This window comes from Drosophila ficusphila, unplaced genomic scaffold (genome assembly GCF_018152265.1).
Source record: "Drosophila ficusphila isolate 14025-0441.05 unplaced genomic scaffold, ASM1815226v1 contig_791, whole genome shotgun sequence".
Taxonomy (NCBI): Eukaryota; Metazoa; Arthropoda; class Insecta; order Diptera; family Drosophilidae; genus Drosophila; species Drosophila ficusphila.
In genome coordinates this window covers 28,204,897-28,217,061 of record NW_025064737.1, presented here as the reverse complement: position 1 = coordinate 28,217,061, position 12,165 = coordinate 28,204,897, and the positions used below count along the sequence as shown (strand labels likewise).

General features: G+C 44.0%; 1 protein-coding gene across 1 annotated transcript in view; it reads left to right on the top strand.

Annotated features, from left to right (window-relative positions):
• The first annotated feature begins 1,297 nt into the window (after positions 1–1,297).
• The window catches only part of LOC108086785 (5-hydroxytryptamine receptor 1), a 47,584-nt gene continuing 36,716 nt past the window's right edge, over positions 1,298–12,165 (top strand). Inside the window, exon 1 of the mRNA XM_043209049.1 lies at positions 1,298–1,981. The gene's annotated coding sequence lies outside the window, so the exon portion shown is untranslated. The remainder of the gene's footprint in view (positions 1,982–12,165) is intronic.

Here is a 12,165-nt window from a genome sequence, read left to right as displayed (position 1 = left end):
TTCTCCGGCTGACCGACAGCAAATGTTAGCTTATAAAGCTTTAATTTATTTTGTTTGGATTACTGATTATTATCTTGCCCGTAAATATGTTAGGATTCTCTTATGATGATTGCTCGAGCGGAACATATCGGAACATACTCGATACCACAGTTAAACGTCGATTATTGTTGCAGCTGAAATACATTTGGATTAGTTCAATGCGGATTTCATGCGAAGTATATGGCTCAACCGCATATTGTTGTTCTGTTAGTTTTGTGGAGGGAATGTGCAGAACTGGTGAAGTGCAGTTTTCCACTGTTAAATAGGTGGGCTTTCTCTCTCTCATCTATGCAGACTTCCCCTAGCTGAATCTATAACATACCAGCTGAGCGCCATTTTTGAATTTTTAAAAAATCAGGGTAATTGATTTTTATAAAAGTAACATAAAACTAACATAAACATAACTGCATAAATAAAATGCTTAAATATGCACACAAGCGTCTGCCAATATTGAAAACTACATTTAACAATGAGTTAATTATTCACTCAAATTGACTTTTGTAAGCAAGGTAGTTGGCTAATATTTATTTATGACCCAGTCGCTAACACATTGTAAATGGGCATATTGGCCTAGAGATACTTACTGATTTTGTTTTTGTAGCACGACAACAACATCAAGATGTAAGTTCCCAGCTTTCCTTTCACATGGAAAACTTATAGATTAGTAGTTAATTTCCAATATAATTAAGTTATGGTGAGGTAGATACACTTTTTTACGACTGAGTTAGGTGTGTAAATGTAGTTCTCAAACGGCAGGTGTTTAAACGAAGTGAGTTAATTATTTGTAAATAAAGGTAAAAATTTTTAGCAAACAGCATGCAAGCTGTCAGTGCGATATGGCAAATATTTGACTATTGCTACAGCTACTGCCAATATTTAATAGCTTAACTTTCTTGATTTTTCCCCTCAGTATTCTGTATTCCGCTTTCCCGATGTTCCCAAGCGAAGTTGGGCTCTCGCATGCGATTTTCCAGAGCAGAGTTCTCTGGCCGAGATTTTCCCCGCTGCTAACAGAGGGCGCTCTCTCGTTTCCCAGCTGAATTTCCCCGCCCTGCAAAGCAGAGAGAGAGGGAGAGTGAGAGTCAGAGCGTCCCACTGACACAGTGATAAAGAATGGCCGCTGATAACGGCGCGCAGCTGTGTGCGTGAGAGAGAGAGCGCGCTGTTATGCCGTGCAGCAATCGGATAAACCGACCACTGTTAAGGCCGCACAGGTACGAGGCTCTCTGCGAGCCGCTCGGCACTCGCTGCTCGGAGGTCGGCGGTCGCGTTTCCAGTTAAACTTTTACCGAAAAGGCGGACGGACGGGTCGAAATCAATCGTCGGGCTCCGCAGTTTGTACGCAATTCGGCTCCTGAATTCCTGACAGCCTCCCGCAGAATTCAAATAACTTAAACCATTAAAAGGCTAAGCAAACAAGAAAGTGCTGATATGTTCAAGTTCTATTGCAACTACCACAAGAAGAACGAGGAAAATTAGGCACAGAATTCAAAAAATTCAAACCACTTGAAATCAAAATAAATAAGTGAAAACATATTCAGGAATTATTCAAATGAAAATACCCACAGAAATAAGGAAAAATTATGTCTGCTTGTGCTACTTGAAATAAATGAAAAATTCAATGCTATTAGTGTGTGCAAAACAAAAATAAATATCGGCAAATCTTTGCGTGTGTCTACATAAGTTTGAATGGAAAAGTGCTTAGAATAAATACATAGGCCGAAAGTCGAAACAACATCCAAAAATCTTGGACAAACCAGTGCAGTTTTCTTTTAGATATTTCCCAACGCCAGCGCTATTATTAAAGTAATTTGTACGACACTTGCCACCTGTTCGACGACTTTGTGAGGTCACAATTTATGCAAACGACTTCGAGAAGAAAGCAGATTCGATCCACCCAATCCCCAGCAAAAGTGAGAGTGCGGGGAGTCGATGACCCAGTGTAAGTCTCTAGTCCAATATTGTTCTGGATTTGTTTACCCCGCGTCTTTTGTTTGGCACCTCAACGCCGATCTGCCGACGATCTGTGTTATCGCCAGTGTTTGTCGGAGATTTAAATATAGATTTATGGCAGGCAGGCATTAATTGGATTACCCAGCGCGTCTTGGGGCATTACGGCTGATTGACCTAGAGCAAGGGGAAATAAATAGGTGCCACTTGCACTAAGTGACGTACACAGTAGTTTTCCCGTCAGCGCTCTGTGGGAATACACTGCTCCCTTTCGAGGGCCCTCGAGCTACTGCTACTGCTACTGATATGCACAAGCACTTCAGCCGGCATAGCTAATCAAATTACAAAGTCACAACCGCTTGATTTGATAATTCAGTTAGGTTACGGGCTTGTGAGGCATGTGCCGTGTCGCAGGTGCTGCCGATTTGGCATCGCTTCGGGACGAATGCAGCAGCTTTGTCTTAAAAGTTGGCCAAATTACCTCCGGACAGATGTGCACCCGACGTGCGGGTGCGGCTTTTGTGTATAAATTTACACTTAACTGCAGAACAACAAGCTTAATTGCCCGAAACCAAATAAAACTCAGCATACCAGTGGCTCTGGTCTGGCTTTGGGGGAGCCGTCGACTGGGCCAAGTTTTTAGGAAGAGCTCGAGTACCCATCATAAGGGTGTGCCGAAGTGAGAGTTTGTAACTTTTGTACTTACTATTCAGAAAGAAAAAACACCCATTACTACCCAATGCCGAAAATCAAGGAAATGCAAAAGAATAATACTTGTCAAGCATCCAAACAAAATATTTTTGGACTTCCGAGGGGGAAAACGAACGCACAAGGTATCCCTAAGTCGCCAGCAGCCCTGGCGATTGTTTAAAATATTCTTAGCTGTTGCAACAACTGCCGCGCGCATCCTTGAACATGAAAAGTGAAACGAGAGTGCTGCCAAAAGATGGCGGGACAATTTGGGCGGGCACTTACACTAATTACAGGCCGTCACTTAAAGTGAGTCACGGCCACGTGGGCACACGTGTTGGCCAGCTTAAAGCATTAAGGCGGGGATGTCTGAGTGACACACTTTCCGACTGCCGGAGCTGCTGCTCTTTCATCTATTGTAAGTTGACTCTCGAGGAAGAATGGCCGGCACAATGGGGCGTGTGCGTAATACGGTCGACAGTTTTCTGCATTCACTGCATTGTCTGCCCGGAATATTGCTCATACGCCGGGGTGGCTGCTGCTGCAAAACAAGCGGAACGCTCAAATCAAAGGCGACAACCCGCAACAATGGGTCTCAAAATGCCAGCAGGCACGGCGGAAATATAAAGTAAACTATTGTTTTGCACATTGCGTCAGTTCCTCCGCTCTCCGTTCCCCGTTGTTTGTCCTAGCCAACATTGCGCATACGCCGAGTCTGGCCAAAGCGACACCCTAACAAGCTTTTAATTAATTAATAATTCTCCGGCCGAGGAACTAAAGACAGGTCAGCCGGGCTAGTCGCTCTTCCATTGTCTGCGCGGCTGCTGCCCACGCTTATCGTAATGGCCGAAAAGTTCTAATCGAGGCAATTAACGTGGCCAAATTTAATTTCCGTCCCCAAACGCTATCAGCCACCGAAACAAAAACAGCGAAAAGAAGACGAGGCGGCCGCTAGCTTTTTATTTACAAAATATTAGTTCATGCCCGCTATTGGGAAATCCATCATGTAAGCCTGGGATTTTCCGGCTGCATGTGTTTTCTGTTTGTTCGGGGCTTTTCCGTTTGTTGCTGCTATTTGTTTGTACCTTCCTCTTCTGCAGCCCTGATAAACGAGCATGGCTTCCAGGTATTTTCACTGGAGTGGAAGTTTGAGGAGTCTGCCTTTGAGTGGCCATTAAGCAAATTACTTATGTTAATTAGTTGCCACGGCTAATGAGAAATCTCAAGGATTTGCAGTCCGTGATAAGTCAAATTTAAAGAGGAGCGGGCGAAAGAGCCTTTTCCTGATTATCCCCTTGCCGACCCAATTTGGCCCTGTTGATTTATGATACCAGATTTACCCAAGCGAAATCTCAACTTGAAAGTCAATTTCACAAAGCCCCGGGCCTCGCCACACAATGAGAATTCAATTTCCCCCTGCTCACCCTCTTCCCTGGGAACTGGCGTCCTTTGATTCATCAAATTGCATTTATTTGCCAGATGAGCGGACTGCAACAATGGCGGTGCAACAGTTTGCAGCCAGAACGCATTTGAAAAACGGCATAAATAAATAATGCGAAACAATAATTGAGAAGCAGCTTGGGTTGGCAGATATCCTGGCTTTTCCTTGGCAGATTGGAGCAATTTCCATTTCAATTTGCCGTAAACTATAATCAATTTAAGGGGGTAGCGAAGTTTACTAATTTTCGAGTACAAATGTTCTGTTGTTCGGCCGCAGGATAAATTTTAATCTGAGATCAGATGTTTTATAAATTGGTTTAGCAATTTTAAATGTACGCAGACGTGCTTTACCATTTATCCGTTAAACCGGTTATTGAATTATTTTCCCATCTCATTTGTGCTTAATCATTGGCTGTTGTCAAAATCCCTTAACCTATTTAATGCCACGCATATGTTTGCATTAAAATGAAAAGGCAACGTTGGATTTGTTACCCTTAAGCCGCACAATAATTAAAAACGTAATTAGCTCCGTGCAATTCGCATGCATTAATGTATTCAAAATGCCGGCAGCCCAGATTGGATGGGATCGAAAAGCCGGGACCTGGAAAGGCTTTCAGGTCAGTGCACCAGTTGGCAATAATTTCATTAAAACCAACTTTGGTGCCCAGCCTGCGGTCTGTTGAAAGAAGATTAATTACTGACTTCATTTTACTGTGCAGCGTGCCAGAGAAACCGGGGCGAACAACAGGCTATAGAATTCAGTATTGACACATAATCGGCTGTGTGCTGCAATTCATAAAAAACTAATTAAGCCGCCTGAATGCGGAAAAATTAATTCAAATTGCAGCGCCTGGCCGTTAGCAGTAATAACCGAACATTAACTCCAGTGCACAATATATCTTAATTTTGCGCATAATTAATGCCTGCAATTAAGTTTGCTCCCCACCTGCCTCCCTGCCCCATTCGAAGTACAGTACACACACACGCTCCGGAGACGTAAACAATCCACTTAACATGCTGCGAAATACCATTTGATCCTGCCATCCATCTCCTGCCGCATTGCGTATACGCAGTGGGCGCTCCGAGCCTTTGGCAACATTGTGTCACGCACATTATTGATGGTCCTGCTCAATCGCTGCGCCTTGAGTTTCCTCCGGGTCTCGGTTACGGCTTTCGGTTACAGAGTCCCCGGACTCTCCACGGCATCTGGGCAATTACGGCCACGGGTCTCTGTTTATTAAAACGACATAATTGCGAATTTAAGCCCGCAGCTCATCGCAGCCTTGACTGGCTCCAATCAACTGGATCATCTGCGGCCTGCTGTTGGCACTTCGGCCCTCTTTGCCCAGTCAGCTTTTAAAAGTTTTCCCGGGGAAATCGGCATACGCAGCGGTCAGAAGCAGGGAACTTTGGCCTGCCGAAGCAACGAAAACACGCCTCTCTTTTCAATTATGATTAATGACCAGTAATTAAAGCCATGAAAGCGGCCTCTGACGAATATACAAATTGATTAGAGGTGGACACGTGAGTGGCGGCCGAGATTAGCAACTCGTTGAAAGCTGGCTACACTCTAAAATGATAGCTAATCACTATTAAAGTAAGTTAAGTGGAATAACCGGAGCGAAGCCACATCGTTCCATAATGTCTCGGTAATAGAACCCAAATTTGTCTTAAATAATTCGTAGGTAAATTATATCTTTTGCGTAAATTGATGAACTCCGAAACCGAACTCAATCCCTGTTGATAGTTAACCGCTCGACTCAAGGACTCGGCCTGGGGCTGTCGAAACTTCGAGTCAGACACATTGTCTTTTATTAGCCAAATCGTACACACTTGACTGGGGCCGAGTGGACCCAACCCGACGTCACAGAAGTCATTCGGCATAAATCAGGGCAGCGTCCTCCGACCCGAGGAGATGCTCAAGTGTTTTGGCTTTTCATTAATTAAATTGCAGACCACCTTTCTGGCCGGATTGTTTATGTTTTGATTAGGCATTAGCAGGGTCGGGCCGAAGCCGAAAACATGTTCGGGCTAAGTGCAGACCCTGGAGCTTCTTCGAGTGGATCCTTGTCCTCCTGTCTCGAGGGTGCATTATGGGCGGCCAATCGTGATGGGGCTTGCCCCGCAGACCCATTAATCACCGGTGATGTCTGGCAAGACAGCCGCGAGTGTTTGCCCACTGCGCTCTTGATGGCTAATTGCATACAAGCCACCCGATTTCGTTCGTCCCGGCAGAGCACGTAATTGTAGACATCTTGTACTACCTGATTGTGTGTTAGCCAGACAACTGCGAAGAGTTCGCGGCGTGTGCTAATTGAATTGTAATCGACTTTGGCATGCAATTAGACGCAGCACTGCGAGCTAAAGCGCCAGATGAAGTATATGGCATGCAAGTTGTTAAACTTGGCTATATTTATACCATTTGTTAGCTTTATAAACTGCCAACAAGAAGGTAATCAGGCGCGGCAGGCAATTAAAAGCTTTGCTCTTCCAACTCCGATCACTTGTGCACACAAGCTGCAGTTATGGTTATGCCACAGTCAATGGGATGAGACCAGGAAAATGTCAAGCTGCAGCTGCTTCCCTCAAATAGCCACAGTATCTGCGAGTGTCAGCTGCGAGATTTCGCGAAACAATGCGATTGAGCGCGGCTCCATTCCGTTTGGCGCACTGGGCGTATGCGTAATCCGCGCTAATGCAACCCCAACTAATTGGCTCAGTTAATTAAAGGGCCACGCAGAGAACTGCTTTAATCGATCAGCAGATGGCCGGGGCACTTGTATGGACTAGAAATCGTGGTGTTTGACTACTTTCGTTTTCATTACTCGAGCAACTAGTGACTCAAAGTTTAGGTTCTCGTAAACTGTTGTCGTCACTCCACAAACTTTTAGCTTTTATCTCTAGTTTTTATCTTCACCATCACGTTTAAAACTGGGTCATAATTACTGTCTTAATTTAAAATAATAACAGAAAATAAAACTTTCCCAGCGCCTTCTGATTAACAAAAAAAAAAGACTTAGATATAGACTTTCTCATAAAGAATAATAATTATTGTTTGGTCCGAAATATGGAAGTGCAGCCCCCAAAACGAACCTCTTATCATCTCTCCTCGGTGACTAACGCTTCTATCACCGCTGACCATCCAGCACGAAAATAAACACCCCCGCTCACACATGCGGCTGTGTAAATAAATTAAATTCAAATCTAAATTGATATAAACTATGCTCAATGGGGCTACACAGAGAAAAAGAAGGACTGCGCTTATCGCTCGTCCCACTCATTGCTCCCCAAAAACAACAACGGCGGATAAGGGGCAGCAGGGGGCTGAAGGGGGCGTGGCTGCTCCTTATCGCTGGTTAATTACGTTACTGATAAGCCCACATTTTCGGGCCGAGTTCTTTTTCTATTTGTGTGTTCGCAGTCTTTGCTTTTATTTGGCTTCTTTTTCCTATCAAAAGGTCTGCATGTCGTTCTTTTTTCCACTGGTCAAATCATGGCGCTTAGCTCTTGACTTTCGGAACTGCTCAGCCGAGATTTTGTTAATAAAAATTAATGGCTTCGTGATTTGTTTGGCCTTAAGTGCAAAATTTCCTAATGTGCTTAGGGCTGGTTGCTCATAGGTTGTGTTTATATGGCTGGTTGTAGATCTAAACCAAACACATTGAACGCTGTACTAATGGTATCAATGGTTTTTATTTATACAAGTTTTAAAATCTAGTCAAAATAGCAAGAAAAGTATTGTAAAAGAAATACTCTATATATTTATGCAAGCATCGTTGACTACATTATTTTCCAGGGTAAAGGCAATTCTTTTCTCCCGATTACCTTTCCGTATAATATATTTTCCGCTTCTGATCCAAAACTGGAGTAATGGTTAATGGGGATAATATTGCAGATTGGCTGCTCTCGGAATGCAGACAACGCCCACAGGCCTCACTAATGTCGGCGTAATTATTTATTTAGGCGCTTTAATTACTTATTTATCGGTTGCGCCCAGCGCAGAATGTGTGAATTATATCAGCGAATAGCGAACAATAAAAGCCGAGAGCGATTTTTTCGTTGCTAACGGGTTGAATTGAAGTCAACAGCACAATTCTGCAAATAAATTAATAGTTATTTATAAATACTTCATGCAAATAATCATTGATATTACTTGACTCTTTGTGGCAGAAATAAATGATTTATTCAAGCCCTATTACCAATCAGCGTTGATTCGAAAAGTGTTGCAGCTTGCCTTTTGTTTACACCCAATGTCAGGGAACCCATTCGATCATTTAATGGTTAAAGCGCATAAATACAAAGTGCGAACATATTTATTCGCCCTCATAAACAGTGATATGGATGCCATTATTTGGCCATAACAAATTGTTTACATTCGCGCATCATTTCCATTTTCTCTGCTAATTTGCCATAGCTGCTTTTCAACTGGTGTTTCGGTAAAAGGTCTGGCACATAAATAAAACCAAAATTCGGTGGGGTTAATAAGCTGGGCAACGAGTCTATGCACCCGCGGGCTAATTTGTTTGGAAATTAAACTAGGATAAAGAGCAAATAAATTATAGTATCTTGCAGTCGAAAAGCTGGCTGGAATTTTCGGCTGTTCAATTGGCTTTCGGTTATCGGCCTTATCAATCTAGCATAATCTTTATGCACGGCGTGGCCGAAATTTGCGATATTTATTTCTTCAATTAATTTAGGCGCCAGCTCAATAAAAATATCTCCACTTTTTCGGTGGTGGGGCCACATAAATATAAATGTTGTGTGTCTGTGCGGAATGGTTATCTGAAAATTGTCTGTGCATATTAAAGTGTATCCGAGTGTGGCTGATGCATGTGAAATAGCCAAACGTACTGCATGATTGATGGGTCCGTGGCCCAAAGATACGGATACATGGGACTTTTGCCGACATCCCAGCTTTGGGTATGCAAATTGGCTTTATTTATTAATCGAATGCGTTTTGTGGTCAGTGCGAGTGCCTCGACTCCGAATATGCAAACACGGATTTGCACTCTTTCTGCGATGTGCGGCAAAAATATTAAATTTTATACGCAGGAAGTCAGTTTGATAGGTTTCCCAACGTGGCCTTTCGGAAGTGGTTAAATGCCAAAATGTGAAACTGGGCGTTTATTGAAATTTAAATTTTAAATTTCGTAACTTTCTGTGGAACACTTTCCGCAAACTCCTCGGCCATTCCTGTGGCTTTCCCCCTGCTATGTGTGTACCCCATAAATCTGCGTCGAGTTTAGTTTCCGATTTGCATTCGTGTGTGTCGTCAGGTTTCCTCGCACATAATTCATGCAGCTCGACAAGCTCCACGCCATAAATTTAATGTATTTTCTGCCCTGAATTTTGAACACCATTTTTTGCGGCGACCTTGCTGGCTGCGTTTTGTCATCGATTTGGCAGGAAAACCGCGGCGTCGCCAATTATGCCATTGGGTTCTATTTATAGAGGGCGAAACTCCGGCTCCAAGCACGCAACCAGAAAGTACGATCCCCATCCTCAGCCTTGCTGCTTGAACTTCACATTCCGCAGCGCCGTCAGCCTTGGCTGCATTTTAATGGTTTTTATTGATTTTCAGCATTGTTTCAGCGGCCCCCGCGCAACATGCCACCTCGCCCGAGGTGCACTCGCCACCTGCTGCACCAAGAGGAAAAAATCAAGAGTTGATACAAAGTGCCACACTTCAAAACATTTTCTGTAAAATACGTCATGGGGATCTCTCCAATATTAAAACTATAAAAACACACTGTTGAGAATCTCATCACGTTTTCAATTAGTTCGAAACTAGCCAGGGTGCCCTCGGTTTTTCTCCGTGCACCGCAGCTCGTTATGAGCATTCATCGCATCAATTGGCGCGTGCCGGGCGGGTTCCTAAAAACGGGCAGCTCGGGGGACAACACCTGGCCCAACGACTTGCTCCTCCGCTGGGTCGGCTGCACTCGCACTTGCGACGACATTTAGCTCGCGGCTGATGTCCTTGTTGCGAGCCTCCACTCCGACATTGTGCTCTTGCCACCCGCCCCATTCAGCCACGCCCCCACGTCCTGCGCCCCAGCGGTGCCCTTCTGCTATTTAGGAACTCGCGCAGTTTTACGTGCGCGTTATTCGCAATGCCGTTTGCAAATCTGGGTCTAATTGCTCCGCGGTGCTGTTTGAATGGAGCGCGAACACACAATGAAATTACCTGGCGAATTCCCTGGCCTCAATTCAGCGCTCAATGCTCGAGGGAGCCAAAGGTATCGATGGGAAATAAAAGAACCTGCTTGTTTTCTCCGGTTTCAGAGGCTTTAAACGTTTTAGAGCAGTCTGGAGCACTCACTACAAACTTCCGACGAACCTCTCTCATCGGTGGCTACAAGTTCAAATTCTGTGTAACTCTGAAGTATTCTACGAATAAAGAGCTGTTAAAGGTTCTCCAGCAACAATAAATAAGGGCATCTTATACCCCCTCCCGTTCCACACAAGCTTATTGCTATCTCTGAAAATTCGTGATAAATCGCTTTATTGATATGAGCTCGTATGGTTCGCTCGGGGTTGGACAAATCCTGGGATAATATTTCAAAAGTTTAAGTTATGCTAAGCAGACTAAGAGTAGTCTCCCAGCCAAGAGTCCATGTATCCATTTCGAAGGAGGGTATAAGCTCCGACGTTGGGCACTTTACTCAGTTTTTTGTCAGTCCCCCATTTTGAAGTCTCGCTATGTGTGTGTCTGTCTATCTCGGTATCTTTCATTCCCCCACTGCTACATTGGTCCTTGTAACCGGTCCTTTTGCTTGTTTTTTCGCAGATGCACAGTGCAAAAATGAAGTAATAATAATACAAAATATATGTATTCTTCACAACTTTGGAGTTCCGATTCGTTATTGATCTGGATAAAATATTGTTTCTTAATTTTGGGTCGATTCTCTGAACTACCGAAAAATGCCCGATTTCGGTGACATTTTTCTCCGTACAGTGCTCCTGCTTCCGGTGAGCACGCCTCGCTTATCCGCGCATTTTCAGTTGTTCCCCGCCGGGTGGTGACCCCCGCCCACCCACTTTACCGCCCAGCCACCCAGGTTTTCCCCCCGAGCCTCGGGCCTCGTTGCTTGTTTGCCTGTTTTGCATGTCATGCGCTTGTTTGTTTTTTGCTCCTGCTTTCTTCGTTTTGTGCTTCCTTCCGTTTTCAATTTCTTTCTACATGTTTTCCCCTGCCCTCGTCCTGGATTTTCTTATTTTATTTTTGCATATTTTGAGCTGCCATCCGAATGACATTTCTGCTGGCTCATGCTTTCGAACGTGAGGAGTCGCATAAACTGCATCTGTCTTTTGTGAAAGGCGCCCCTTCTCTGCTCTGTTTGCCAAGGACTTTGCTTCAAATTAATTTTATGGCCTCCGAAACCCTCGATTCGGCGTCACCTTCCTTTAATTTGCGGCATTCAACACATTCTGCAGACATGCAGCAACTAATTGTCTCCGATATTTGTTTGCGGCAAACGCCTAATTGAAATCTAATTTAATTTATGGCTCCCGAAACACAAACATCGCAAATATTTGTGGGGAGGTCTGCAGGTTTAATTGGAATGCCTGTGTCCGGCATCGGAGTCAACTTTAACGCATGACCTGTCAACTCGGAGTCGCTGGTCCGGCAGTAATTCATAATAATACGAGACGAGCTGTGTATACATTAAACACAATAATCTATCGATTTTTCATGCGAGCATAATTCCCGCACGCATCCGCAAAGTCATAATGGAATCGGGATGGAGATGACTTCCGCTTTGTTTGCCTCCGATGTCAATAAAAGTATGAGCGGCTTTCTGGCGAACTTCATAACCATCGATGAATCAAAGATGAGTGCGTGACCAGAGCGAAAGTTGTGATTGGCTGTGGGGGTCGCCCTTTGTGTTTACACGGAGAAAATAACTGGAGACCTATTAGTATTAACAAAGAGAGTGCGATAACATTTTCATATTTTTGTCCGAAATATTGACTTTATATATTAAGTCATGATATGAATATTTAGACTTGTTTGCACAATAATTCTAAGTTCTCCCCGAATAA